This window comes from Ptychodera flava, unplaced genomic scaffold (genome assembly GCF_041260155.1).
Source record: "Ptychodera flava strain L36383 unplaced genomic scaffold, AS_Pfla_20210202 Scaffold_32__1_contigs__length_2955704_pilon, whole genome shotgun sequence".
NCBI lineage: Eukaryota > Metazoa > Hemichordata > Enteropneusta > Ptychoderidae > Ptychodera > Ptychodera flava.
The window spans coordinates 1,428,497-1,454,233 of record NW_027248354.1 but is presented as its reverse complement, the minus strand read 5'-3'; positions in this window follow the sequence as shown (position 1 = coordinate 1,454,233).

Below are 25,737 nucleotides of genomic sequence, written 5' to 3'. Positions count from 1 at the left end.
CTTGATACCTCCTTTGGATTCCTCTAATGATAAAAAGTCCATACAGACCAACTCCAGAGGCTGATTGGTTTGTATATTCACTAGTGGGGCTCTTGTCTTGGCGCCAGCTGGATTTTTCCTTCTGGTACACCTTTCACACGTCAGAACTTTGTTCTTCACATCTTTGGACATCTGGGGCCAGTAAAATCTCTGACGCAGCAGATCCAGTGTACGTTCCTGTCCAAGGTGTCCGGTATCATCATGAGCTCCTGCCAATGCAATCTTGCGGTAGGCTGAGGGCAAAACAAGTTGATAGTGCCTTTTACCATCTACCCCAGTTCTACTTCTGTACAACACACCTTTCCTGAAGGAAAGTCGATCCCACTCCTTCAGTGCAAGTCGTACTTCAACATCTTCCATTTTCTTTCTCTGTTTAGACGGAATTTGTCCTCTGTTCTTGAAGTATATCAATCGACTCACTACAGGATCCTCTCCTTGTAGTTGAATCCAATCATCCATTGTCAAGGTAGGGAAGTGAGAATGGCCTGGCTTCTCTGGTGGGTCATCTAATGTTGTGGGCACAGCCGTAGCCGAGGCAGCAATAGCTTCTACCCATGAAGTATGCTGATCTAGATAGTTCTGACCCACGGCTTTGACTTCTTCAGCACTCATCCTGATCACAGTATCCACCACTGTGTCCCCTTCTTTGTCATAGCCAGTACACCGGGGTCTTCTAGACAGTCCGTCGGCATCCTTATTGCGGCTACCAGGCTTGTAGTTCAAGCTAATATCATAATTTGACAGGGCAGCCAACCATCTATGGCCGGTGGCATCCAGCTTCGCCGACGTTAAAATGTATGTGAGTGGATTATTATCTGTCATAACTTCTACATGATTACCTGCCACGTAATCGTGAAATTTTTCAGTGATAGCCCACTTGAGGGCCAAGAACTCCAATTTGTGGGCAGGATAGTTCTTCTCACTTCTAGACAAACCACGGCTTGCATAGGCTACCGGTCTCATGACTCGTTTTCCCTGGACAGTGTCTGCTTGATACAGCGCTGCACCTAAACCTCCCAAACTTGCATCTGTATGCAGCTCGAATGGTCTGTTGTAGTCTGGGTAAGCAAGAACTGGAGCTGTAGTCAGTTTCTTGATAATATCATTGAATGCTTGGCTGCACTCATGTGTCCAGACATATGGTGGGGGTTTCTTCTTTGGATCAATTTTGACTCCTTTCTTTCGTTTCAAGGGCTGGCCTACAGTGAGCTCATTCAGCGGCTTTGCAATTGCTGAGTATCCTGGCACAAACCGTCTGTAGTACCCTGCAAAGCCGAGAAAAGTTCTCAACTCTTTGACGTTCCTTGGCTCAGGCCATTTCTTGAGAGCGGCAGTCTTTTCAGGATCTGTTTCCACTCCCTCCTCAGACACGATGTGGCCAAGGTATTTAACTCTGTTCCTGAACAGTTGACATTTGGTGTGTTTGATTTTCAAACCAAATTCACGTAGTCTCCTGAATACTTTCTCGAGTCGATCTAAGTGCTCTTCAAAGGTGTCAGAGAACACAATAATGTCATCAAGATAGGCTAAACATATCTTCATATTATAATCACCAAGGCAACGCTCAATGGTCCTCTGGAAAGTTGCTCCTGCACACTTTAAACCCATTGGCATGGCGACGCACTCGTAAAAGCCAAGTGGTGTTACGAAAGCAGTCTTTTCGATGTCTTTTTCTGCCATGGCAATTTGCCAATATCCGCTCTTCAGATCGATTGATGTAAACCAACGAGAGCCTCTCAAGATATCCAATCCTTCCTCTATCCGTGGGATGGGGTAGGAGTCGCGAACAGTCACATTGTTTAGTTTGCGATAGTCCACGCATAGTCTGACTCCTCCATCTTTTTTTTGACAAGTACGACTGGAGAAGCGTACGGGCTCTGTGACTCGCGTATAATTCCGCTACCCAACATGTCCTTCAGGAGAAGTCTAACTTCCTCATAGTGTGCTGGAGGTATCCTACGATAGGGTGGCGTATCGGCTCTTCACTGGTCAAGCGAATTCCATGCTTTACTGTGGTGCATCTACCAAAGTCATTTTCAGCCTTGGAGAAGACTTCACTGTTACGGTCAAACATTTCTTTGACATGATACATCTGTTCTTTGGTCAAGATCGAGTCACTCATATCAAAATCTAGGCCTCCGCTGGTCATAACCCTACGCTCGGGTTTCGTATCCCCAGCCCGCTGAGACTGTGTAGCTGAGATAGAGTCTGGGTCAATTCGTCTGACTGCTTTGGCATATCCAACCACCTCTCCAGGTCGAATCGTTACTGGATCCGGAGAGTCGTTGTGTATCATCAATGGCACTTTTGACTTCTTACGCCCACACTCAACAGTAACTATCATTGGGTCGATCATCCATCCACCAGACTCACTCCATTTCCCCTCCGGTTCCACCGTGACATCAACTTTGTCCCCAATCGGTCCCGGTTTCATCCTTCCGGTAACCCAAGCTGACTGATAGGGCTCGACGACAAGTGGAGTCTCCAATGAAGTATGGACCATTCCTAGACTGCCTGTCTTCCCAATGAATTTGTCTCTTGCGTGTAGCGTGTGTAAAACACTGCGACCTGTAGCGGTAATCCTGCAACTCCTGCCGACTTTGTGTTTTTCAGATTTGTATGGGGTCTTCTTATATGAGTTCAGCCAATTAGTGCCAGCTGTTATCGGTACTCTGCGATTATATGTATTATCGGGTACCACTAACGCCAAAATCAGCTTTTCTTCAGGATCTCCAAAAACTTGGACTGGAAAAGACACTTTGACTTCCACGACTCCTAAATATTGCAGTATATCATCAGTAGCACCTCTAATCTCCAATAGTTCATCTAAAGAGGAAAATGGGAGCGAACCCAAGCTCTCCTCCCAGAAGGTTTGGCTGACTGTGGTCACTTGAGAACCTGTGTCTACTAAACATTTGCAAGTCACTCCATTCACACTGGCAGTTTCCTCGTTCAAGGGACCTAAGACCGCACCGTCGATAGGTCTAGCCTGTCCATTTCGCTGTTGGTTTTTGTTGCGATGAGGTCTTGCCTTGCTTGTGTGTCGTCTGGACTGTGTCACGTCATTTTTTGTTTGCTTTTTATTGTGACCTTTTGAGGTAATTTGGCTGTCACCATCCTGCTGGCTGTCAGTAGGTGAATTGCTCTTTAGGACGGTACAGTCTCTTGCTCTGTGACCTGGTTCACCACAGTTGAAACAATTAAATGGTTTCTTGTTCTTGTTATTGCCGACTCTCTTACCAGATCGTCGCGAATCTGATAGTTTGGTTTTCGCCTCAGATAAGTCTCTTCTGGTCTCATCTAACTTTCTTCGCTCTTCACTCAATTCTCTGCGTAACCTCTCAACTTCACTTCCACTCCTGTCGTTACGACGACTTTCAATCTCTCTTGTGGACAATTTTGTATTCAGATCACTGACCATCTTTTGTAGAGAATCTACTGTCTTGTGGTCTGACTCGTGCTGTTCTTGCATCAAGCGCAGTGTCTTTGCCATTTGTCCCATCAACCCCATGTTTACTGAACTCTGAACGTTTTCAGTTTCTGTGCCCTCAGCCTCAGAATCATCGTCAGGGTTGGTGGACTGGTGAACTCTACCCGCTGGCAACCTTTTACCCTTGCGCTGGTGATCTTCTCTGTCCTTTATTTCTTGTTCCGCATTTCTGGCTACTCGAAATAGTTGCATGTAAGTTTCGCATCTATGTAATTCATGTCTGGTTATGTCAGCAACTCTTTCATCTCTCAGTCCTCTGAAGAAAGTTTCTCTCAACATCCCGTCAAGTGCATCTCTGTTGACTGCACCTCTAACACGCGCAGCATGTATTAAATGTTCTAAACGAGCCCATATACAGCTACTGGTTCATTTTCTTCTTGGCGACTATTGTAGAACTTGCGAAGCAGTGATTGCCCTGTCTCAACTTGACCGTAGATACTTTCGAGCTTTTCAATTATCTCTGGGATCGTTGCATGGTCAAGGTAGAGTACCGCAGCTCGTGCTTCACCTTTTAAAGATCTTTCTACTGCCTGTGTAAGGACCCTATCATCATATGTACTTGATTCCACCATCCTCTCAACTTCGCGCTTCCACACTTCAAAGCTTACACCGTCTTTACTTTTGGGTTCACCGGTGAAAGTCGACACGCGCGGGAGGTGAAAAGCATGTGGGGTGAAATGGCTAAAATCAGACTCCCCCCTGCCCACTGAAGGGGTATTAATAATAGGTGCGTAAGGTCCCAAATCATATCCCTTTGTTTCATTTTGAACCGGTTGGGAAGGTCCCTTACGTTCATACCTCTTTGCCTCTGCTAAAGACATGGCCAATCTTTCCCGCATACTGACACTTTTCTTTGGTAGTGTATTAGGGGTCAATTTAGACTCTAATTTAACTTTGACGGGGTCAACGAGAGGTGGGATATCAGTATTACTGTCCAATCCCTTGGGGTTTGAAACGGCATACCCTTGTGGTCTCTCCATGCTGACTTCTATATATGATATCAAACAATAAATGTAGTATAGTAGTAAAGCTCATCAGATGCAACTTAAATGTACACTGCGTACTATTACTACACTTTTCTTACACAGAAAATTCAAAATTATTTTTCATTTAAGTACTTGTATGTGTGTATGATTTCCAAGCACAAGTGTCCTCTTAATCTGAGTACAAACTGTCAATACACCTGTGGGGTATCAAATCCAACGGCCCCACGTTGGGCGCCATTTTGTAAGCATTTTGTTTCATACATGGTTTGAGTAAGGCAAATGCTCAGCAAAAATTTATCTACAGAGAACGGGGCCGGTTGGATCAGATTGACACAGTTAATTTTGATAATAGAGGTCACTTGGGTAAGCATAGATGGAAATCACTCACAACACACACTGAGATATTCTGTTGAATTCTTGTATTAAAATAAAACGACAGTCATGAAGTTTGTCTAAGGACAATACAAATGCTCGAACTCGAGTGCAAAACAACTTAACTTAGAAAAGCTAACCCGTTACTACACAGTACTTTGTATGATGACCAGTGCTGATAAAGCTTTACTGTCCGATCAGCAAGTGTAGTTACTTAATGTTCTGTTCCAGCTGATTAGTGTCCGTTATTCAATCAGCCAGTCAAACGTTACTGATACACGCAGGACAGCCTTGTACATTCTCCACTGGAAACTTCTTTGACATAAAGTAGTTATCCATATACAGCAGCAGAGCATCCGATAGTTCTATCGTACTGTGGTTCACAACCTACAAAACTTTTTGCTTCATTGTTTTGGAATGCATCGAGTCCGTATAACACAAAAAACTCTGTATGGCCACTTCCACGGCTAGCGACTTCCCCGTGAAATGTACTGAGCGTTTTCACTCACAAGTGTCAAATACGCTCAAAGTTACTTGCTTAGAATAAGGTCGAATTGTGGAGCCTCCGTCCTGACACTCTAGCTTTAACATGGATCGCCTTACATGAACTGCTCGTCAATGTCTCTGTGTTTGACAACTGCAGACTGTCTCTCGATATGATTGTTCGTGAATCGCTCAACTGATCACATGGCAAACACAGCGACTATGGGCGCCGTAGACAGTGTACATGCTTTTCCTACCTCCTTGGATAAAATCGAGCGAAACAGCCGTGATCTGTGTGCAGTCTCTCTGTGGTCGATCCCACACAATCTTGGAATGTTGCTCTAATATAATTTTACAGTTATGCTGTAATCTGGAATATTTTGACTCGGCGATCCATTTGTTTGGGAGCTAAACCTCAGGACGGCCAAATTTTCTCAAGCCTCCACGCTTCTCCCTCTCACTTACTTGTGTATTAATACACTAGTGTAAATAAGCGTAGCAAACGATAAAGTTTCATATTAAATGTAACAGTAATCACTCAAAAAAAATACATTTAAATCTAATAGATGACTCTACCAAGAATGAAAATCAGATTACGTAGCTTGGATGATAAACAAGTCGCGTAAAAATGCACTACTTCAATATGGGCGGATAACCACATATGAAAGGCAATGTGTGATACTGGCTCAACCTTGGAGAGTTGTCTTACACGCGAACATTACTATTAAACACGACACACAGTTAAACTACAGTGTGTCCTATATGAACGGCTTGAATTCTCTAAACAGGTAATGCAAAATTTCACCTGGTTACAAATGCGTAATAAAAATATTTTTTATTATGCAAATAGTATTCGACATTTACATATGGCTCCCTAGGCTGTACGAACCTCGAATACAGAAACACAGTAAAGATCACATGTCAGCTCAGGGTAGTTCAGACCATAACTGCTCAAACTGACAGCTGCCGACCGACAAACATGGAAATGTGAGATCGGCCTTGTGGGAACCCGTCGCCTCAGTGTTAATGACATATGGCTATTTACACCTTGAGACAATGGAGCAATGAATCAGAGCCATGCATGACCGGCCATTGACTGACCTATCACTATTTTCGTCATGACTGCAGCAACATATACCGTGGTATATAAAACGCAAGCTTTATTTCAGTCGAAAGATAAAGAGACAGTTGCAAAATGATAAGAATTAAAGGAGGGGGATGTGTCTACTACAGTGCAGGGACTCCAAAGTGAAACCCTAAGCCCTTCAAGATGGTTTCCAGATGGGTAGAGTGAACGTTAGAAATGTGAGCCAAGGGAAGTGACTAGATGTTTCTCACTATAATCCAGCTATTCTTTAACACATATAGTCCTTTCCAATTTGTTGAGACTGTAAGTTGTCATCCTCAGTGTTGTTTTACAATCTTTACCTCAGACGTAAAATTATCCAACTTTATTGAATTGCATAAAGGAGCATAATTTTAGTGAGCCATTAAACCCTTTTACACAAGTGCATAAAATGTATATAGGCACCACAACTGACACCATGTTTACACACCCTTATGCACTGCATAAAGGTGCGTACAGGAGCTGACCAACTTTATGCAAATTTATGCAATTTCATAAAGAATGTTAAATTTTGATTTTCATCCAGTGAGCTAGTTAGGGGCACTTCTACATTTCTGCCATTTTCTTGGTTTTTTCGGCAATGTGACGCAAGTTCTTGAGAGTACGATGACCTATTTCTTTGGTTTTATTACACAGATGTTAATGAACGATTCCGTCCACTATATACCGTCTCAAATTGTAACGAGCTCGAACAAAACCTGGTATCGATAAAGTAAACTTGCAGCAGGAGAGGGGTCAATTTGATCGGGGGAGGGGGTTTCAAGCTGATAAGTATAAACGCAATCCATGTCTTGACTCAAATGATTGATCATGAAAGGCCATAGTCCTCTATCGTTAACGTTGTAGTTCTTGACGTACATTAAGTTTTGGAATTTTGTTTTATTTGTATGTGTATATGATCTTTAGAAAAAAGCGTTTTTGACACTGCCAATGTCGATTGCAAAACGAATTTACAAGTAGTAATTTTTTAGGCGTTTCAACTTTTGTAACGCTTTAACTCAGCATAAAAAGTGTCTGCAGTAGTCATACTTTCAGTTACACTGGCAAGGCTAGTATCCATCATAAATACTTCTATGGATTCTCAAAATTTAGCTATGTCTGTGTTTTTTAGACCCACAATGCATTGTGACACTAGAATCCATTAGTATCCAAAATGGATTTTGGCATGTATTTCCCACAGCCTTAGTTTTGCTGGATACTGGGGAATCCATTATGTATTCCGGTGCTGGATTCTCAGTATTGGATAATGATGGATACTCTAATCATGAGGGAAAATGCCAAGAGGATTTGACCGGTTAAGAAGGGCTTGACTACGCAGATTCTCCGTAGTGAAGCGTCATTACGTATTCATGGTGACCCCTGGCCAGCTGTCAATATCTTTGGGGGCTTTTGTCTTTTGGCCTGCTTTGCATATGCGTCGTTGGACACGACCTGCCAATCACCCAGGTAGTCAATTAAACTATTAATTGACTGCTTACCGACCCAATTAACACTATCCAGCAGTATCAGTCATATTTTAATCGCGAGGCCCGGGTGGGCACAACGTAGGAACGCGTGTATTTCTATGTGTACGTTTCACTTGTGGTGTTGTTTGTACCATCGTGCGTTTGAAGTCCTTGTTTCACCTACAGTATTACCTTCAAGGTGACAGGCTTACTATTAAAGTTCAGTATCATTGCATCAAGTTCTGCCCACGATGAAAACCACCTGTTTTGCCTACTAATTACTGCCCGTCGCTGCCCGTCCTGAATGTAGCCTATCTATAGCTACAGTAATCGGTCAATATATAATACCCCGCGCCTTATACTTTTTATATAAACCATAGTCCCTCTTTCCACGAGGGACTGTGTATAAACTTATAAAATCATAGTCTGAGCCGTAAAATTGTTGACTTTGATCAGATATACAGGCTGATCGTTGAATCTCACCGGCGCATCCATGTTTACTTGCCCAATAAGCTTACTACTCTGCAAAGGGTGGGTAGATGGAATTCCTGGGCCAAAAATGAACACCGGGGCGAAACTTTTGTGAACCCATGTGAAAACATAAATCATTTATCAATGTTGATATATACTCCTAAATCGTAAGTTTCATTGTAAAATCGAGACTACATTCAAGGGCTATGCAGACCGTCCATGTACGCACACAAAGTGACAAGAAGGTGGCAAACACCTACTCACCAAGTACATCGAATCGGCGAAAAGAAGCATAAAAAAGCTAGGCTTATCGCCAAAACAAACGCGCAAGCGCCAACAAAAACCCATACCAAGCGGCCCTTTTCAGGGCCACCAATACTCCAAAAAGAGAACTACCAAAAAACCCATAAAATGACATAGAACACACAAACACTTAAAAGAAATAACAAAAATCGTACACATAACAAACAACTGAAACACAATATTAAATACAAATAAACAATCACCGTTACGTAACAGAAAAAATGGCCGTGGAAATAAATCACTATTTCCAAAGAAAAGCCGACAGCAACATGAAATTCAACAACAACCTATCATCGCTCAAACCACTAAACTCCGTAAAATAGTACTAGGCAAAAGCCTTAAAATTAATTCGGAGACCAACAAAACCAAAGAGAATAAAAAACCACCTCAGGATTTCAACAAACGAAGTAGTGAAATGTGACTACGCTACATCGTGAGACACAAACAATCGCAACAACACCAATTCAAAGAAAAGTCAAATTGGACTCCAAGAACAACAAAAAAAACAAAAACTTGAAAGCTATCTGAAGCTGCTAAACTCGCACTTTTAGAGATACCCTTTCAAACAAGGAAACAAAACATGTCGCGTGCCAAAAGAATCGCGATAAACCAGCTTGCAAACAAGAGACAAATTTCGGAAAAAAACTTCGACAAGGGTCGGATTTTCGTCATTGTCAACACAAACGATTACGTACTCGAATGCGAAAAGCAATTACGCAACACTCAGTATTATACACAACAAGCCAGAACAAACAGTAAACAAAGTAGACGAACTATTAATCAAAATGTACGAGAACAAGCACATCAGCCAGGATACTTGTAAGTATCTTGGTCCAATAAACATAAAATCCGTACCCCGCAGTGGTACTTATTGCCTAAAAATTCACAAACCTCCGCAAAAATCTAAAAGACACACCAGTCAAAACAAAATTTACCGAAGTAAAGAAACATAGAACAAACAAACCGAACCACCAAACGGACTCACAACGTGACCTAAAATTAATATACTTGCCTCGCTAATCGAAAAGCAAGACCACTAAAATGCATTAAAATAAATTTTCACAAACACAAACTAAGTAACTAAAGGAATGAATCTACACTGCGACTGATGAGAAACCACACTCGGGTTTTGAAACGCGAGCGTCAAAGGGCGACTCTATCAACTTTTGTAACAACATAGGTCCGGCTGCGTCTCGCCATAAGCTTCCCCACACAAACAAAACATTACCGTACACACTAATCCAAACTTCTCTACAAATATCCAAAGCGAAACAAACATTTTTATTAACACACACAATAAGAATGTAGGAACACATTTTCGAAACGAATCAAACACAAACTCGACACAAAAACATTTAGGATAGTCAGGTGGGGAGCCTCTTTCATATTTTTTATATCTCGCTATACTGTCTATGATTCTAAAAATAAAGTCATCTGCCACTTTTTCTGTATACGCGGTTTGGCAAAACTCATCTCTTCAATCGAAAGTCGGGTGATTCCATGGTTCTTTGAGGCACTTAAGTGTACGTCGAGCTTAAGGAATGTGGTTACATTTGCGATGTTTTATTCGAAATTATTTATTTCTTCTAGGGCAAATGCATGTAATTCATGCTGTTGGAAATACTGGCGCTCATAAACAAGACAATAACTCAATATCTGTGCATCTTTACTTCTATTGTCAAAGTACCACCGACACCCACAAAAAACCAAATGGTTCAGTCCAGGTATTTGCAACTCTGCCATCGACTGATCAATCGGAAATCAACCATAGGTGTCTTTTGGCACGCGTATACGCCAGTCACCTAGGCAACGGTAATACGCACCACTTATCACCATCGGGAAGGTACTCCTCCCCCTATACCACTGGCAATCCCGCCCTCAAGGCACTACGTCAGTCGACCAAGCATTGTTATTGTAATTTCCTGGATAAAATTAACAGCGAGGTCAACCAGTCAAATCGTCTTGGCATTTTCTGGCATGATGGATTCTGCTGTATACAGTGAGTATCCATCAAATGGATATTGCTATAGGTCTCTCGATACGGAACACTCCACATGGTGTCATCACGTAATGGGAGTAAATTAATATTTGAACTTTGATTAGACTTCATATCGGCCATTGACCGTATATCGTAAAATTTGCTAAATTTTAAACCCGATAATTAAGTTCTCGTTCCTCCAAACAATTTTTCATCAGGTATTTATATATTTTTGGAAGAACTTAGCGCAATGAACGAGAAAAACAATATTAAAAGTATGTGTATTGCATTTTAGTAGGTGCGTGAGCTTGTTTCCTTATTACATGGTATGCCACATATCTGTATGTAATATAATGGGTAGGGGTAATGTTTCCCTTTCTGTTTCGAATCATGAATGATGAAACCATTAAAGTGTTACATTGTTTGAAAAGCTGGATCAGGACTTTTTAGACATATATTGTTTTATGGGAAAAGTTGCATATTTTAAAGTTACAAAGCTTAAACCTTTCAATTTGTGTCGATTTTGAGTGCTTTTACTTTTTTAACAAACAAAATTATAAATATATATATATATATATATATATATATATATATATATATATATATATATATTATATATATATATATATATATATATATATATGGGGTAGGGGTAATGTTTCTCTTTCTACTTCGAACCATTAATTATGTAACCATATAAATGTTATACTGATTGAAATCTCAGAAGAGGGCTTTTCTTAACATGTATAGTGTTATGGGGATAAGTCTCATATTTTAAAGTTACACAGCTTAAGCCTTTCAGTTTGTGTCAATTCCAAGTGTTTTTTTTTAACACAATTCTAACATAAAGGGTAGGGGTAATGATTCCCTTTCTGCCTCGATTCATGAGTCATGGAAGCTATATAAATGTTATGTTTGTAAAAAAGGTCGGAAAAGAGCCTTTCTAAACATGTATATCTTTATTAGCAAAATCGCCATTTTGAAAGTTAAAAAAAAATTAAATCTTACAGTTTGTGTCAATTTTAAGTCATTAATTTTATAAAAATACGCACAAAACTGTTAATCCGTTGGCCGTGTATCGAAATCATCCCATCTAAGGCATTTTACCCACTATGATTTTCTGTTAGCTAGTATTCTAAGCTGTCATTATCTGCTTGTTTGTCATTTACCTGATGGTAGTTAAGGGTGTGACGACTTGTCTATAGGGGGCGGTCACGCCCTCACTAGTAAAAAAGAAATGGGTTAGGGGTAAGACATTTTCTGGTAGTCGGAAAAAAACAACAGAGTACCATAACAATACATTTTTAAAAACACAGATAATGCCCTTACCATTGTTATATAACTTAATTTGCTTACAGCCTTGACGCAGAAGCAAACACTTTAAAAATACGTTTTATCTGTAGTGGTCTTAGAAACTAAATGATGATTGGCTTTAAATGATGTTATATATATATATATATATATTATATATATATATATATATATATATATATATATATATATATATATATATATATATATATATATATATATATACATGCAAAGTCTTGATATACTACAATAAATACACATATACTGAATCTATACATGTTTCAAATACGTTCATATACACGTACGTATACAAATAATACAAAACTACATTGTACACTTAGTTTACGAAGATATGCATTACTTATTCTCATGATCTGCATAGAAATACTCTACGCATATCAACGTATGGCAATGTTCCATATACAGACATATACGTTACATATGCAATTAATATTGTGTTCCATATACGTCAATATACGTAAATATGCTTAGCGCATATCAAGTATTTTGTCCAGTGATATACATTGCAAATCATTTCGAAAGTACAGTTACTGATTTGCCATTTACAAATAATTATTTATGTCACGAAAGAAATGGTAATGGTTTACTAATAGTTTTGTATCCGGATATAAGTACATAAAAAGCAGCATTTCAGTTTTTTTCCACAATATGTCAGCAGTGATAAGACATATTAAAGCAAGTAATTTTATGACAGCTATGTCGTCATCATTTATGACATCTAACACTAAAACGCTGCGTGCAAATCACGCTGTAAACATGTTGTAATACATGTTATATATTGTTGCGCTTTTAGTTAAAAACAAGTACAAAAGCTTATCTGCGAATATAACTTTCAATGCTACTCACTGGATGCTGACTCAGAGAAAATAAGATTTGTTGGACTTTCAACATCGTTTCACTTCTGCTTGTAGTCCCCCATTCAATAGCGCATAACTGTCATCTGGATACCTTGACGTGTCTGATACTGGGTCTATATACAGGTAAATATATTGTTTCTGTAATAACCCTTGCACCATTGTCAGAGTAGTCAATGTAGTTTTTATAAGCCTGTATGGAATATGTGGTAGTAAGACTCACGAACGTGTGGTATAATAAGTTGGCGTAGAAAATTCCCTTCGCACACACATTACTCAATCTGGAAACAGCAGTGTTTTCGGCGTATCAATTACATTTCGAAATGACCTATCTCGTTGAAGTCACTTACATTTTTCAAAGACCAAAAACACAGATCAGTCGTGCCAGCATGAATACGACCACAATTGCGCCGCTCACGAGAAGTTGATGTGGCACATTCTTAGATATATCCGATGTCACAGAGGCATGCTATGCTAAACGATAGAAATAGGTTACATTGATAATATTATGTAGATTACCCTCCCTTACCATGTGTTTAAGGCCAATCTTCTTCAAGGACCTTGGATTCACTTAGTTCAGTTTCCACGAGACAAAATGCTTGATATAAACAATACATGCACATATACTGAATCTCTACTCATGTCAAATTCGTGAAGTATATGTTTGAAATGCACCATAACAGTGTACACTTGGTGTGCAGAGATCTGCATCACGTACACTCTTGGTCTGCATTATAGATAAACTCTACTTATATTATCTTATTGAAATAGGATGGCTGAGACCTTGTCTTGAGTCTAACACGTTTGCGTTTGGGGTAAAGATCGAGTTACAACGATGATTGCATCGGACGATCGCAAGACAACGTCTCAGCAAGAGCAGTTCCTGTTTTGGCAGAGAGCGAGTTGGTGTGCGATGAAAAATGCATCTGAGTAGCTAAAGTCGATTTCCCCGGTCTGTAATCTCTCAAATGCGTAATAAAACTATTTTTTATTATGCAAATAGTATTCGACATTTACATATGGCTCCCTAGGCTGTACGAACCTCGAATACAGAAACACAGTAAAGATCACATGTCAGCTCAGGGTAGTTCAGACCATAACTGCTCAAACTGACAGCTGCCGACCGACAAACATGGAAATGTGAGATCGGCCTTGTGGGAACCCGTCGCCTCAGTGTTAATGACATATGGCTATTTACACCTTGAGACAATGGAGCAATGAATCAGAGCCATGCATGACCGGCCATTGACTGACCTATCACTATTTTCGTCATGACTGCAGCAACATATACCGTGGTATATAAAACGCAAGCTTTATTTCAGTCGAAAGATAAAGAGACAGTTGCAAAATGATAAGAATTAAAGGAGGGGATGTGTCTACTACAGTGCAGGGACTCCAAAGTGAAACCCTAAGCCCTTCAAGATGGTTTCCAGATGGGTAGAGTGAACGTTAGAAATGTGAGCCAAGGGAAGTGACTAGATGTTTCTCACTATTAATCCAGCTATTCTTTAACACATATAGTCCTTTCCAATTTGTTGAGACTGTAAGTTGTCATCCTCAGTGTTGTTTTACAATCTTTACCTCAGACGTAAAATTATCCAACTTTATTGAATTGCATAAAGGAGCATAATTTTAGTGAGCCATTAAACCCTTTTACACAAGTGCATAAAATGTATATAGGCACCACAACTGACACCATGTTTACACACCCTTATGCACTGCATAAGGTGCGTACAGGAGCTGACCAACTTTATGCAAATTTATGCAATTTCATAAAGAATGTTAAATTTTGATTTTCATCCAGTGAGCTAGTTAGGGGCACTTCTACATTTCTGCCATTTTCTTGGTTTTTTCGGCAATGTGACGCAAGTTCTTGAGAGTACGATGACCTATTTCTTTGGTTTTATTACACAGATGTTAATGAACGATTCCGTCCACTATATACCGTCTCAAATTGTAACGAGCTCGAACAAAACCTGGTATCGATAAAGTAAACTTGCAGCAGGAGAGGGGTCAATTTGATCGGGGAGGGGGTTTCAAGCTGATAAGTATAAACGCAATCCATGTCTTGACTCAAATGATTGATCATGAAAGGCCATAGTCCTCTATCGTTAACGTTGTAGTTCTTGACGTACATTAAGTTTTGGAATTTTGTTTTATTTTATGTGTATATGATCTTTAGGAAAAAAGCGTTTTTGACACTGCCAATGTCGATTGCAAAACGAATTTACAAGTAGTAATTTTTTAGGCGTTTCAACTTTTGTAACGCTTTAACTCAGCATAAAAAGTGTCTGCAGTAGTCATACTTTCAGTTACACTGGCAAGGCTAGTATCCATCATAAATACTTCTATGGATTCTCAAAATTAGCTATGTCTGTGTTTTTTAGACCCACAATGCATTGTGACACTAGAATCCATTAGTATCCAAAATGGATTTTGGCATGTATTTCCCACAGCCTTAGTTTTGCTGGATACTGGGGAATCCATTATGTATTCCGGTGCTGGATTCTCAGTACTGGATAATGATGGATACTCTAATCATGAGGGAAAATGCCAAGAGGATTTGACCGGTTAAGAAGGGCTTGACTACGCAGATTCTCCGTAGTGAAGCGTCATTACGTATTCATGGTGACCCCTGGCCAGCTGTCAATATCTTTGGGGCTTTTGGTCTTTTGGCCTGCTTTGCATATGCGTCGTTGGACACGACCTGCCAATCACCCAGGTAGTCAATTAAACTATTAATTGACTGCTTACCGACCCAATTAACACTATCCACCAGTATCAGTCATATTTTAATCGCGTGGCCCGGGTGGGCACAACGTAGGAGCGCGTGTATTTCTATGTGTACGTTTCACTTGTGGTGTTGTTTGTACCATCGTGCGTTTGAAGTCCTCGTTTCACCTACAGTATTACCTTCAAGGTGACAGGCTTACTATTAAAGTTCAGTATCATTGCATCAAGTTCTGCCCACGATGAAAACCACCTGTTTTGCCTACTAATTACTGCCCGTCGCTGCCCGTCCTGAATGTAGGCTATCTATAGCTACAGTAATCGGTCAATATATAACTACCCCGCGCCTTATACTTTTTATATAAACCACAGTCCCTCTTTCCACGAGGGACTGTGTATAAACTTATAAAATCATAGTCTGAGCCGTAAAATTGTTGACTTTCGATCAGATATACAGGCTGATCGTTGAATCTCACCGGCGCATCCATGTTTACTTGCCCAATAAGCTTACTACTCTGCAAAGGGTGGGTAGATGGAATTCCTGGGCCAAAAATGAACACCGGGGCGAAACTTTTTGTGAACCCATGTGAAAACATAAATCATTTATCAATGTTGATATATACTCCTAAATCGTAAGTTTCATTGTAAAATCGAGACTACATTCAAGGGCTATGCAGACCGTCCATGTACACACACAAAGTGACAAGAAGGCGGCAAACACCTACTCACCAAGTACATCGAATCGGCGAAAAGAAGCATAAAAAAGCTAGGCTTATCGCCAAAACAATCGCGCCAAGCGCCAACAAAACCCATACCAAGCAGCCCTTTTCAGGGCCACCAATACTCCAAAAAGAGAACTACCAAAAAACCCATAAAATGACATAGAACACACAAACACTTAAAAGAAATAACAAAATCGTACACATAACAAACAACTGAAACACAATATTAAATACAAAATAAACAATCACCGTTACGTAACAGAAAAATGGCCGTGGAAATAAATCAGCTATTTCCAAAGAAAAGCCGACAGCAACATGAAATTCAACAACAACCTATCATCGCTCAAACCACTAAACTCCGTAAAATAGACTAGGCAAAAGCCTTAAAATTAATTCGGAGACCAACAAAACCAAAGAGAATAAAAAACCACCTCAGGATTTCAACAAACGAAGTAGTGAAATGTGACTACGCTACATCGTGAGACACAAACAATCGCAACAACACCAATTCAAAGAAAAGTCAAATTTGGACTCCACGAACAACAAAAAAAACAAAAACTTGAAAGCTATCTGAAGCTGCTAAACTCGCACTTCTAGAGAAAACCTTTCAAACCATAGACAGTTCTTTCGCTCTTCTAGAGATACCCTTTCAAACAAGGAAACAAACATGTCGCGTGCTAAAAGAATCGCGATAAACCAGCTTGCAAACAATAGACAAATTTCGGAAAAAAAAACCTTCGACAAGCGTCGGGTTTTCGTCATTGTCAACACAAACGATTACGTACTCGAATGCGAAAGGCAATTACGCAACACTCAGTATTATACACAACAAGCCAGAACAAACAGTAAACAAAGTAAACGAACTATTAATCAAAATGTACGAGAACAAGCACATAAACCAGGATACTTGTAAGTATCTTGATCCAATAAACATAAAATCCGTACCCCGCAGTGGTACTTATTGCCTAAAAATTCACAAACCTCCGCAAAAATCTAAAAGACACACCAGTCAAAACAAAATTTACCGAAGTAAAGAAACATAGAAAAAACAAACCGAACCACCAAACGGACTCACAACGTGACCAAAAATTAATATACTTGCCTCGCTAATCGAAAAGCAAGACCACTAAAATGCATTAAATAAATTTTCACAAATACAAACTAAGGAATGAATCTACACTGCGACTGATGAGAAACCACACTCGGGTTTCGAAACGCGAGCGTCAAAGGGCGACTCTATCAACTTTTGTAACAACATAGGTCCGGCTGCGTCTCGCCATAAGCTTTCCCCACACAAACAAAACATTACCATACACACTAATCCAAACTTCTCTTCAAATATCCAAAGCGAAACAAACATTTTTTATTAACACACACAATAAGAATGTAGGAACACATTTTCGAAACGAATCAAACACAAACTCGACACAAAAACATTTAGGATAGTAGGTGGGGAGCCTCTTTCATATTTTTTATATCTCGCTATACTGTCTATGATTCTAAAATAAAGTCATCTGCCACTTTTTCTGTATACGCGGTTTGGCAAAACTCATCTCATCAATCGAAATCGGGTGATTCCATGGTTCTTTGAGGCACTTAAGTGTACGTCGAGCTTAAGGAATGTGGTTACATTTGCGATGTTTTATTCGAAATTATTTATTTCTTCTAGGGCAAATGCATGTAATTCATGCTGTTGGAAATACTGGCGCTCATAAACAAGACAATAAACTCAATATCTGTGCATCTTTACTTCTATTGTCAAAGTACCACCGACACCCACAAAAAAACCAAATGGTTCAGTCCAGGTATTTGCAACTCTGCCATCAGACTGATCAATCGGAAATCAACCATAGGTGTCTTTTGGCACGCGTATACGCCAGTCACCTAGGCAACGGTAATACGCACCACTTATCACCATCGGGAAGGTACTCCTCCCCCTATACCACTGGCAATCCCGCCCTCAAGGCACTACGTCAGTCGACCAAGCATTGTTATTGTAATTTCCTGGATAAAATTAACAGCGAGGTCAACCAGTCAAATCGTCTTGGCATTTTCTGGCATGATGGATTCTGCTGTATACAGTGAGTATCCATCAAAATGGATATTGCTATAGGTCTCTCGATACGGAACACTCCACATGGTGTCATCACGTAATGGGAGTAAATTAATATTTGAACTTTGATTAGACTTCATATCGGCCATTGACCGTATATCGTAAAATTTGCTAAATTTTAAACCCGATAATTAAGTTCTCGTTCCTCCAAACAATTTTTCATCAGGTATTTATATATTTTTGGAAGAACTTAGCGCAATGAACGAGAAAAACAATATTAAAAGTATGTGTATTGCATTTTAGTGGGTGCGTGAGCTTGTTTCCTTATTACATGGTATGCCACATATCTGTATGTAATATAATGGGTAGGGGTAATGTTTCCCTTTCTGTTTCGAATCATGAATGATGAAACCATTAAAGTGTTACATTGTTTGAAAGAGCTGGATCAGGACTTTTTAGACATATATTGTTTTATGGGAAAAGTTGCATATTTTAAAGTTACAAAGCTTAAACCTTTCAATTTGTGTCGATTTTGAGTGCTTTTACTTTTTTAACAAACAAAATTATAATATATATATATATATATATATATATATATATATATATATATATATATATATATATATATATATATATATATATATATATATATATATATATATATATATATATATATATATATATATATATATATATATATATATATATATATATATGGGGTAGGGTAATGTTTCTCTTTCTACTTCGAACCATTAATTATGTAACCATATAAATGTTATACTGATTGAAATCTCAGAAGAGGGCTTTTCTTAACATGTATAGTGTTATGGGTATAAGTCTCATATTTTAAAGTTACACAGCTTAAGCCTTTCAGTTTGTGTCAATTCCAAGTGTTTTTTTTAACACAATTCTAACATAAAGGGTAGGGGTAATGATTCCCTTTCTGCCTCGATTCATGAGTCATGGAAGCTATATAAATGTTATGTTTGTAAAAAAGGTCGGAAAAGAGCCTTTCTAAACATGTATATCTTTATTAGCAAAATCGCCATTTTGAAAGTTAAAAAAAAATTAAATCTTACAGTTTGTGTCAATTTTAAGTCATTAATTTTATAAAAATACGCACAAAACTGTTAATCCGTTGGCCGTGTATCGAAATCATCCCATCTAAGGCATTTTACCCACTATGATTTTCTGTTGGCTAGTATTCTAAGCTGTCATAATCTGCTTGTTTGTCATTTACCTGATGGTAGTTAAGGGTGTGACGACTTGTCTATAGGGGGCGGTCACGCCCTCACTAGTAAAAAGAAATGGGTTAGGGGTAAGACATTTTCTGGTAGTCGGAAAAAAACAACAGAGTACCATAACAATACATTTTTAAAAACACAGATAATGCCCTTACCATTGTTATATAACTTAATTTGCTTACAGCCTTGACGCAGAAGCAAACACTTTAAAAATACGTTTTATCTGTAGTGGTCTTAGAAACTAAATGATGATTGGCTTTAAATGATGTTATATATATATATTATATATATATATATATATATTATATATATATATAATATATATATATATATATATATATATATATATATATATTATATATATATATATATATATATATAATATATATATATATATATATATATACACGTACGTATACAAATAAAATACAAAACTACATTGTACACTTAGTTTACGAAGATATGCATTACTTATTCTCATGATCTGCATAGAAATACTCTACGCATATCAACGTATGGCAATGTTCCATATACAGACATATACGTTACATATGCAATTAATATTGTGTTCCATATACGTCAATATACGTAAATATGCTTAGCGCATATCAAGTATTTTGTCCAGTGATATACATTGCAAATCATTTCGAAAGTACAGTTACTGATTTGCCATTTACAAATAATTATTTATGTCACGAAAGAAATGGTAATGGTTTACTAATAGTTTTGTATCCGGATATAAGTACATAAAAAGCAGCATTTCAGTTTTTTCCACAATATGTCAGCAGTGATAAGACATATTAAAGTAAGTAATTTTATGACAGCTATGTCGTCATCATTTATGACATCTACACTAAAACGCTGCGTGCAAATCACGCTGTAAACATGTTGTAATACGTGTTATATATTGTGGCGCTTTTAGTTAAAAACAAGTACAAAAGCTTATCTGCGAATATAACTTTCAATGCTACTCACTGGATGCTGACTCAGAGAAAATAAGATTTGTTGGACTTTCAACATCGTTTCACTTCTGCTTGTAGTCCCCCATTCAATAGCGCATAACTGTCATCTGGATACCTTGACGTGTCTGATACTGGGTCTATATACAGGTAAATATATTGTTTCTGTAATAACCCTTGCACCATTGTCAGAGTAGTCAATGTAGTTTTTATAAGCCTGTATGGAATATATGGTAGTAAGACTCACGAACGTGTGGTATAATAAGTTGGCGTAGAAAATTCCCTTCGGTAAATATATTGTTTCTGTAATAACCCTTGCACATTGTCAGAGTAGTCAATGTAGTTTTTATAAGCCTGTATGGAATATATGGTAGTAAGACTCACGAACGTGTGGTATAATAAGTTGGCGTAGAAAATTCCCTTCGCACACACATTACTCCATCTGGAAACAGCAGTGTTTTCGGCGTATCAATTACATTTCGAAATGACCTATCTCGTTGAAGTCACTTACATTTTTCAAAGACCAAAATACAGATCAGTCGTGCCAGCATGAATACGACCACAATTGCGCCGCTCACGAGAAGTTTGATGTGGCACATTCTTAGATATATCCGATGTCACAGAGGCATGCTATGCTAAACGATAGAAATAGGTTACATTGATAATATTATGTAGATTACCCTCCCTTACCATGTGTTTAAGGCCAATCTTCTTCATGACCCTGGATTCAATTAGTTCAGTTTCCACGAGACAAAATGCTTGATATAAAACAATACATGCACATATACTGAATCTCTACTCATGTCAAATTCGTGAAGTATATGTTTGAAATGCACCATAACAGTGTACACTTGGTGTGCAGAGATCTACATCACGTACACTCTTGGTCTGCATTATAGATAAACTCTACTATATTATCTTATTGAAATATTCCATTTTAAGATAAACGTTACTTATACTATTCACATTGGCTAAACGATACGTATATGTTACATGGATAACATAATGTAGATCATCCTCCCTACCCTTGACCTGAGTTTAATTAATCTGGAACCTTCTGAGAGTAATGTATTTAACGTCATTCTTCTTCATGACCCTGGATTCTATTATTTCAGTTTACACGTGTTGGAAATATACGTAAATAATACACTGAAGGTATATCAAACAGTTTGCCCAGCGTTAGGAATTTATTGGGGGTCATTTTTATTATACATTATTAGAACAGTAATTACGGTATAGTTTGAAATTCTAGAATGTTCAAGTGTTGTTTTGATTAAGCTCGTTTCAGTATAAACAAGGAATGGTAAGAGTTTTGAACTAGACATTTTGAATCACGTCAGTGTTTACTTCAGAACTACTTTGGGCGTTTACACTCACGCTTGAATTGCTCTGTGAATTAAATATGTACCATTTGGTTCTACATCAAATCTGCATTCCACAAAGACTCGACTTCCTCACTTAGGGAGCATTCAGTTTTTACGGCCTGGGGGGCCGGCAAAATCTTGTCGCCGGTGTTCAAAAAAATATAGACCCCCTGCATTTTTTGTGAAAAAAAGATGACCCTTCTTTGTCAGACGAAAAAATTGATTAAACCCCCCCCCCCATGAAAAAGAACCAAAACCCATATGTCAAATTTACGCGCATTGTTTGGATTTGAACTACGGTACGCGGTGCACTTTATTCGTGTAGCAGAGATGCCAGTGCACAAACTTCCCATCCACATCCATTGAAACGTCTGTTAATTAGGACGACTTTAAGGCAATTTTTAACTTCATTTCCATAGACAACTCATGTCCATGGATATTGTATAAAGTAAACTTTATTGGAGTGGTTCGCCAAAGGCAGCTCTCCGGTTAAGAGGGTCATGGGCCATTACGTAAAGTCAATTTTATTCTAGTGGGCCACCAAAGGTGGCCCGCCGGTAAAGAGGGTCTATCATGGCTATTGCATAAAGTAGACTTTACTGGACAGGGCCGCTGAAGGCGCGCTGCCATTACCATTATTCAGTGCGTGATCCCAGGGGTCCCTAAAAATGTTTCTAATACAAGCCGCGGCTTCAATTGGGAATTTTACAGTAAGATTGCCATGGGGTATTACATAAAGTCAATATATTGTAGTGGACCGCCGCAGGCGGCCCGCCGGTAAAGAGGGTCGGATCATGGCCATTGCATGAAGTAAACTTAATTGGAGTGGGCCGCCAAAGGCGTCTGCCCGTTAAGAGGGTCATGGGTAATACATAATGTATATTTATTGTAGTGGGCCGCCGAAGGCGGCCCAACGGTTAAGAGGGTCGATCATGGCCATGGCATAAAGTGAACTTTATTGTTGGTATTATGTTTTTGAAAATGTTGTGACCCCCCTTTACAACCAGTGAAAAGCGATGACCCCCCTTTGCGGATTCAAAAATTACGATGCCCCCCCCCCCTGGATTTTGCCGCCCCCCTCCCCCGGCCGTAAAAACTGAACGGTCCCTCACCAGTGTCTTCCTGTGTTAATACTGGAGACTGATTTAGGAGCTTCAAGCCATTCCTGCTTAGATAAGTAGCCTGTAAACGTGTATGGTTTGTACTTTATCACTTGACTTAGTTAAACGTATTTTCAAGAACATTCCTGACTTTACCACAATTTTTCTGTTGTAACAGAAATTTGAAGCTTGTCAATGTAACATATTTGTGCAGTGTTTGTGAGAACACAGGCAAAGACGCTGGTGCTAGTTTGATAACTAAACTATGGGTAATGCTTTATTGAATAACATTAAAGACTATGACACGTTACGTCACGTATGCTGATTCTCTTGAATATGAATATCAAGTCTGTACATTGACTAAATGTTCACTCAATGGACGTGGGCAGATGTGATGAAATGTCGAGACACCACATCCATCGTTCTGTTAAAGTTATATTATTTGTTTCAAAATGATGAATGATCAGATGTTGATGCATTGCTTGTGTTTATTATAGAGTTCATATTATCCTTTAATAAATGAGTCAAAATTTTCTGATTGCAATGCTGAAAAAACATTCTAATTTCTAATGCGTTCTGATTGTATTTTAGCTAATTGATTGGGATGGACTATCTTTTCTCTAATACATAAAATAAGAATGTTATTCTATTCATTTACATTTATATTGTATTTTTGTTGAATAAATCTCTTTTTTTCTTAGTAACGTAATCCGCAAGATATTTTAGTGCACCTCATTCTCGTTTCAGATATTGCTTTCCTGGTCCCTAGAAAGGTTTAAATTTGATGTCTATTGGGTGAGAACACCGCCAAAATTATCGTGAAATCTATATATAAACTTATCTTATCATTATTATTCCATTTATTTTGGTAAAATGGTGTAATTATGTTAATATTTTACCATTATTATGCAATTATTTGATCATTATTGGGTATTATTTTGATATAATAACGAACCTATATGGTAATTCGGTTGTTGTGATATTATTTGGCATTGATGTCATGATTTGGAACTTATTTCACAATTATTATGCCATTATGAGGTGATTTGGTCATTTTATGTCTTTATTTGGTCTTTATTATGCGATTATTTGGTCATGATGACATTATCTTGACAATTCCTCGACATTATTTCGAATTTATTATGTTACTTCGGTTCTTTTTCAATTATTCGGCATTGATGTCTTGATTTCGAATTTATTTCATCATTATTTTGCCATTATTTGGTGATTTGGTCATTTTTATGTCATTATTTGGTCTTTATTTTGCGATTTTTTGGTCATGATTACGACATTATCTTGATATTATCTTGACATTATTATGAATATATTATATTAATTCGCTTTTTTTCATTATTTGGCATTGATGTCTTGATTGGAACTTATTTCATCATTATTTTGCCATTATTTGGTGATTTGGTCATATTTACGTCATTATTGGTCTTTATTGTGCGATTATTTGGTGATTATTACACGACATTACCTTGACATTATTATGAATTTATTATGCTACTTCGGTTATTATGACATTAGCTTGGCTTTCAATTATTTGACCTACTTTATTATCTGAACTCATTATTTGATCTGCATTTGAACCATACCCAGAAATCATTGCACATGGAGATTCACAATGGCGGCTGTAATTTGATCGGTCTCCTCAGATATAGAGAGAAAAGCAGGTTTTGCGTAAGTTTTCAAGCGCAGCTCAGCATATCGCGTATCTAGAATAGTTGGGCGTGCTCGAAAACAGAGGTCAACCACGTTTTCGGATTAAAAATCGATTGTTTTCGGCGGCGGAACTGGGCTGTGATGGGTAGCCGATGGTGGCATTTCTCCATAGCTATAGGCTAGGCAGTTACAGTCCCTCCATCCCTTGCTGCGGATCCGTAGCCCTACCACTCCCTTTGCTGGTTGTGTGGGGGAGTGGGGGCTACGGTTCAAACGCTGTAAAAAGTGCACAGTCGTGCGCATTTTCAAAAATGCTGCGAGAAAGTGAGTGAACAAAAAAACATCATAATCCAGAATCGGAGTGCATCGAGCGCCTACATATAGAAGGATACCTACGTTGATGTCCATTTTTCTCTCCGTTTAGTCACTTTTTTCGTGTTTCAGCGAGCGATGGCATATTTTTCCAAGGCACTCGCTCGCTGAACACGAAAAAGTGACTAAACGGAGAGAAAAATGGACATAAACGTAGGTATTCTTCTATATGTAGGCGCTCGATGCACTCTGACTCCGGATTATGATGTTCTTTTGTTGTTGTTTTTCTGGAGAATTGCTAGAAAAACGCTCACTTTCTCGCCACATTTCTGAAATTGCGCACGACTGTGCACGTTTTACAGCGTTTGAACCATAGCCCCCACTCCCCCAACATAACCAGCAAAGGGAGTGGTAGGGCTACGGATCCGCAGCAACTCCATCCCCAGAGGGACTGTTGTTACACCTAGCTCTCTGCGTAGCAGGGCTGTGTGTTACCGGCGTTATACGGCCTCCCACCACATTGGGCAGGCAGGTTGGGTGTGTGTTACCGGCATTATACGGCCTCCCACCACATTGGGCAGGCCGTATAACGCCTGTAACACACAGCCCTGCCATGCAGAGCGAGGTTACACCCAACCTGCCACTCACAGCCAGCGTGCGAAATTCACGCTAACCCGGTGGCCCAAGACCAGCAGTTTTCATGCCGGAC